This window comes from Macrobrachium rosenbergii, chromosome 1, assembly GCF_040412425.1.
Source record: "Macrobrachium rosenbergii isolate ZJJX-2024 chromosome 1, ASM4041242v1, whole genome shotgun sequence".
NCBI classification, from domain to species: domain Eukaryota; kingdom Metazoa; phylum Arthropoda; class Malacostraca; order Decapoda; family Palaemonidae; genus Macrobrachium; species Macrobrachium rosenbergii.
In genome coordinates this window covers 3,655,054-3,661,720 of record NC_089741.1, presented here as the reverse complement: position 1 = coordinate 3,661,720, position 6,667 = coordinate 3,655,054, and the positions used below count along the sequence as shown (strand labels likewise).

At 38.6% G+C, this 6,667-nt stretch overlaps 2 pseudogenes; both read left to right on the top strand.

The window, feature by feature from the left end:
• The first annotated feature begins 578 nt into the window (after nt 1-578).
• Nucleotides 579-6,174, top strand: LOC136841860 (uncharacterized; annotated as a pseudogene).
• LOC136841696 (uncharacterized) lies at nt 2,237-4,462 on the top strand (annotated as a pseudogene).
• Nucleotides 6,175-6,667: the final 493 nt, after the last annotated feature.

Genomic DNA, 6,667 nt, shown 5'->3' with positions numbered 1-6,667 from the left:
ATGCAAGATGAATGGGCACTTTCATTATCATTCCTGAGATCTTAGAAAATGGTTATTTTCAGAGTCCTTTCACACACGCCGTTGTCCGTATGAATTTTTCGTTGCTGCAACCTTTTCGGTAAAGAAGTGCATGTTTGTAGTGACTGTTTGGGCTTATTTATTCATATGCGCGTCATCAAAGTGCACAAGCATTTATCGGTTGGGCATTATGGACTCATGCCAGGCACCCTCTTATATCGCCGCATCATCAAATGTTTTGTGCCTAACTGTCAATGAGGAATAGGTGTTGACCCTCACTTAGCTATAGGTGCGTGACAGGGAGTCTACTGTGAAGATTCCCAATTTGTACTAATAAAGGAGGGTTGCCCAGAGGTACTTCAGCCACTCCCTGTTGTCTCAGGGGCACTCCAAAGAGTCCTTCGTGGAACGGTCATGGCAACATAAGAGACAAAAGCTCAACTATTCGCGTGTCGACCGAGTGTGCCCAATGCAACCTCATCCTCCATTCTAGGCTCCTCCTCCAACGCTTACTCCTCTCCCCTTCTCCGACCTACGGTATACTTGGGCCGTGGCCCTCCCTGGTCTCTCATGACTGGCACCGCGTCCTTCTGGATCAACCCCTTCTCCCGCAGAAGAGGTATATATACACTTCTTGTCCCGAGAAGTAATCAGACAGAGTTCCTCGACACTCTGCGACGGTACCATCTCTTTTCTGCTTTCCTCGTGCAAACAAGGTTCGTATGGAAGCCTTCGTTTTTAGATACCTGCTTCATTCTGTTTGGTTTCTGCCAACACCAAGCGGTCGGATTCTATTTAGTGCTTTGTGAAAAGAAAAAAAGTGTGGAGTGTGGATGAATATGTACAGTGATTGAAAAGAACGCAAAATGACTAGGGTGTACAATAAACATTATGGAAGACCTTTAAAATGAACGTGACTGTTATTGATACTTTAGATTCCCCGGACTCACTTCACTTTCATTGCGTCGATCGCTGTTATGCGCCACCGCCAATGGCAGCAGCTGTCTAGCTATTCCAGTGTTTGATTGCTTGCTTGCATTCTCTTCTTGATCTCCACGACCTTCTTTGCTTTATCTTGCTTTTGATGACCACCAGACGATAGAACTTCACCATTGATACTCTTTGGCTATTTGTTTGAAACCTCTAACACAAAAATGAGTCATTCCCATCAGGTGCCTCACACTCCATGAAGAGTACCACTTTGGGGAAACGTTTCTGTGTCAATGAATTAGCTTATGCCGGACCGGAAGTCAAACATGATACTCACTTTGACGTATTCTTAGCACTTCAATGTTCTTATCCCTATTGATAAGATTTTTAGTCGTATCGTATCAATTATCGGTTGTATTTTTCTTCACTGTCAAGTATATTTTCCTTCTTACAAAATTCAGCAGTAATTTCAGGTAAGAACACCTATTTAACGTTCCTAAATTTAATGACAGGATAAATATTAAAATTTCGTCGGTATTTACTTGTCATAAATGCCACATATTTCTTGTTGTGCAATTCAACATTACGGTTATCTTGTAGAATTTGGATTACACTCTATCAGAGCAAATAAACTTTACAAAGTAAAGTCCCAGTGAAATGAAGAGAGAGAGAGAGAGAGAGAGAGAGAGAGAGAGAGAGAGAGAGAGAGAGAGAGAGATGCTTTAAAATATAAAACAGATATATGAACGCACTCTATTTTCTAGTATTGTCATCATTCTCATCACCAATGAGAAATTCCGTAGACCTAAAAATTAGACAGAAGCAGATCCTCCTACACTGCTTTTAGATGCCTCTGACGTCATCTGGCGTAGAACTCATCTCCGCTCAAGCATGAGCAGCTTGATGTTACCGTGATCAGACTCCAGAGAAAGCCCTGTGTCATCACACCGGATCTGTGTGATGATGATACTTAGTGAAGGATGTTACAACCTCCATATTTCCTATGTTGTGTTTCGAAACCGGGTAACATAAGTGACTCATTCAGTTCTAAATTCAAGTGTGCTTTGCTTTCTTCGCTTACGGCGCAGTACTTTTGCCGACATTTTTAAACTGATGAAAAAATATGCGTAAATTATGAACGTTAAACTATTGACTCAATATTACCACAGACCATTCCGTTACGTTCATTTACATAATAATAATAATAATAATAATAATAATAATAATAATAATAATAATAATAATAATAATAATTTAGGTAAATGCAAGGTTCTATTTTTTTTGCTATATGTTCAGAGTCGTAGTTGATTTCACGGTAAAGTTATCCGTCATCGCTGACGGTGAGGAAATACTGCTATGGTGCCTTTTTTAATGAAAGCAACCTTGATTCTCTGGAAGCAGTGGAGAGCCCTAAATGTCACGTGCTCTGACGAAATGCTACATTCCTCGATGGCACATTTCTTTTTTCTGCTACTGACGGGAAGTCTACCAGGGGAAAATGGAGATTTATACATAGCTTCTCATTTGTGTCAGTGGAGAATATGAATTGGAAAAAAACCATAAAGGTGCTGCATTTTAAAACAGTACCTCAAGGTGTAAGTCTTTTACTACTTACAAGACTTATTTTACAGGTGTTGAGATGCCTCTATCTTGGCAAATTTAATATAATCATGAGTAATTTTCACTGATTCAATGTAAATATGCCGTCACTAATATGGATGCAGCCTGGTTCCTAGGGGGGAAAAAAGTTGAGTCCAGTCTTACAAATAAAATATTTAACGTTTTATTGTGCTAACAGGCTTGAACGATCTCTTCCGATATAGAAAAAGTCTCTCTCTCTCTCTCTCTCTCTCTCTCTCTCTCTCTCTCTCTCTCTCTCTCTCTCTCTCTCTCTCTCTCTCTCTCTTTGTGCCACTATAATAATTTCATCAATATTCAGGATATTCATTTGGTGTTTCATTCATAAAAGTTACCCTGATGATAGTTCAGCACGTTATCCATTGTACTGAGAACTTTCGTTATCTAATGAATAAAATTAGAATAAAACACAGACAATAAGGATGAAAGTAAAAGTAGCAATGCTTACCTTTTAGAATCATATGGTCTGCACACAGTACGGCATCAGGATGTTCTTTAACCTTGTTGGATTGTGTGGATAATAAGGTGCTAGCGGTCTCAGCCAGGAAAGTGCATGAAGATGTTCAGATGAAGCTTTTAGTATAGAGCTTTTTTCTGAGATGAAAAGTGAAAGTACATTCCTCACAGACATAATCCTGACACTAAAAAAGAAAATTTCTTTGAAACTTTCAATATTACTTAGATCCAGCTGCTATCTATTGTATTTAAAGTCTGTGTCCTGCATCTCATCTGGGCGATAAAGTCCTCCTGGTCGTTAACTGCAGAAACAAATGGGGAGAAATTGCACAGAGGGAGTATGAGTGATTGGACTTTATTCCCAAATGAGTTGCTGAGATGCAGGGCTTCCAATCACCGCTGACTCTAATCTGTGGAATTTCTCTTTGCAGAATGTGTATTTGACAGTTTCTGCTGCTGCTTGCATTGGCCTCGGCCTCCTCAAGGAGGATACCTACCTCCAACCCGCCCTGGCCCATTCCCTCCTGTCACCTCCCAAGTATATGACACAAGGATCCAAACGTCTTATGTAGTACAGACAGTTAACAATGCTAATACACAATATGTGACAACCACTATTCTACAAACACAGGTAGTTCCGTGTACGATCTTCAGCACTCAGTAGAAACTAGACCGCAGATCCAAACAAGCATTGTTCAACAAACATCAGTATATTTCAATAACAGGGTAATAACGCAAACAGTCCCTAGTCCACCAGTCCAACAGACACGTTACATTACTACAACAAGAGTTGTCCCTCAACTTAGTTATGTGACACAAACCCAAATTCAGACACAAGTGGTACCAGTTGAGGTCACACGTACCCAAATACAAACAATCAATCAGCCAGTCACTAATTATCGAACTGAATTCCGTCAAGAGACTAGAGTTGTCACTATCCCAGGTCAGGATGTTGTTAGGACTAGAGTACAGACTGTTGTGCAAACTTCTATTATCAGAAGTCAAGCACCTGGGAATACACGCTATATCACATCAACACAGGTACAAGAACAGGTACAAACAACTGTTGTAAGAGGTCAAGATGTTATCTTAACAAGAACTGTTCCAAGAACACAGGTAATCCCTTACACTTCAGTTAACACCAGATTTGAAAATGCTGTTGCCACTAGAGAACAGGTAGTCACCAGTACCAATGTACAAATTCAGACTGTAGTACAAACTCAGTTTGTTACCCAGGAAGTTGTGAGAACTCAGGCTATACCAGCAACCATCTACACTACTCGCTTTGAAACTAGAGGTCAACCTTTTACACAGATCCAGACTGTATATATCACCCAATATAATGCCCCCATCTGCCGTGGTACAGACCCGTGAAGAGACCCAAACCTCCATTGTACAGGTTCTGGCAGAGACCAAATAATAACTATAAGTTGTTCAAACCCAACAACAACAGCATAAGTTATTTATCAAACTGTGAATAATAACCAGCAGTTCACCTGGATAACGAACAGTAACAGTAGCACATGCTCACATAGCTGGTTATAATTATAATACGCCATCAATCCTTTACCAATTGGTTAAAGATTTTTGTTTTTAAGTGTTTAAATGAAGACTTCCTCTTTAGTTATCAAAATCTTTTAAATACTGTTGTCTCAAATATGCAAAAGCAGCAACAATTTCAATGTCATTAGTTTTGTACAGTGACTGTTTTATTGTGATTATCCAGATGAAGTCCTCTGTATTTATATATAAGAAATAAAAACTTTTTCACTTCTTTGCCCATTTTACTATCTTTATTATAAAAAAAAATAACCACCATGTTCCCTATTGGTAAGTTGAATAAAATATTTGTTTGTCTTTTAATGTAATATATTTATAATCAACACAACACAATATTGAATTAAGCTTTATTCTCCTTACAGGATGAAGGTGTTATTACTGCTAACTTTTCTGGGTTGCACTTTAGGAGCTCATGTGAGTCGTGTATCTCGACAAGTATTCGGCAATGGTCTAAATCTCAGCCTTCAGGAATGGCTACTTGCCACCTGTTACTGAACACTGTGTACCTTCAACTATCTACCGTACTCAGACACAGTATTCCCTCAAGTCATCCCAACAACAGTGTATAATACTCCAAGTACAATATGTTACTCAGACTTCTGTAAGGACACAGCAAGTCTATACAACCATATTTTCACAAATAGTCAGCACTCAAGTCGTTCCTCAGATTCAGTACAGTACAGTAATAGTTACCCGGACACAGGATAATGTTCAAACGCAGTTCGTCACTCTACCCCCCTCAGGTTAATTATGTAACACAAACACGTGAAGAGTTCCGGACTGAAGTGCAGTACCAAACCCAATTTGTTACAAAGGGACACAACAAATACCTACCACTGTTACCAGGACTGTTGTATCAACACAGATTGTACCTCAGCAAGTAATTAGTACCATTTTCCAGACGCAGACGGTAACAAGGACACAACAGCTCCCAGGACAAACTCGTACTATAGATAGCACTCAGTACCAGTACAGTTTACTCAACTGTTGTACAACCAGGCCAAGATATTATCAGCACTCAGTATGTGACAAGAACTAATTATTTTTACCCAAACAATTACACAACCAGGTCAGACTCAGTACGTTACATCCACACAGGTTATTCCAGTTACTACTACCATATTCTCTGAACAAGTTGCATGTCCAGAACTCAGACACAGTTTCTTGACAAGAACACAGTTCCAGCAGCAGGTGTCAACTGTTGTAAGAAACAGCAAGTACCACCAGTATGTTACTAGAACTATCACTGTTCCCCAACAAGTAGTAAGCACTATTTACTCCACACAGGTTGTCCCTACACTATTTACCGTCAACAAACTGTACCAACTGTAGTTAACCTAGTCCTGGACAGACTCAGTATGTCACAATAACCCCACAGACATATTTACTCAACAGCTTCCAGGACAAACTCGCACGCAATATGTGACAAGCACATTCTATAACACTAACTATGTAACTTCAACTGTTTACAATACAGGGTATAATACTGTCACTGCCACTACAACAATTCAGCCACAGTGTAGTAGGTTACAACTATCTCATCTCAACCCTTCAACCCCATTTGGTCGCTAAAAAAATTTGTATACATGTAAGCATTGTTAGGAGTGTTTAAAATAAATGTCCATTCTTAAATGGCCTGCTAAATAGTGATTTATGTGAGTTTTTATGTATATTTAATAAAGTAACAGTAAACTATGTCTTTAAATGCCCCTTCTTAAATTTGAAGGTAAGTTATATAAAGTGAATTTTTTTAAACTTAAAAGTCATGCTTTACTTTTAAAAAATAATGCAAAACTTTCTAGTGCAAATGAGGTGATAGACTGTGCTCAGTGATCTGAAAACTAGACGACCATAAAAAAAGAGATTTATTGCCGAAAATCTTTTGATATAGTTATAAAATGTGAGATACCACAGATGACATGTTCACAATATGTAAAAATTACCATTTTCTTAAACTATACTACATTATTTTTTTCAGTTATGCTAATATACTTGTTAACATTTGAATTAGCAACTTTTTTTTTCAGTACTTTACAGGTTTGATCCTAGCTTATGAGGATAAAAA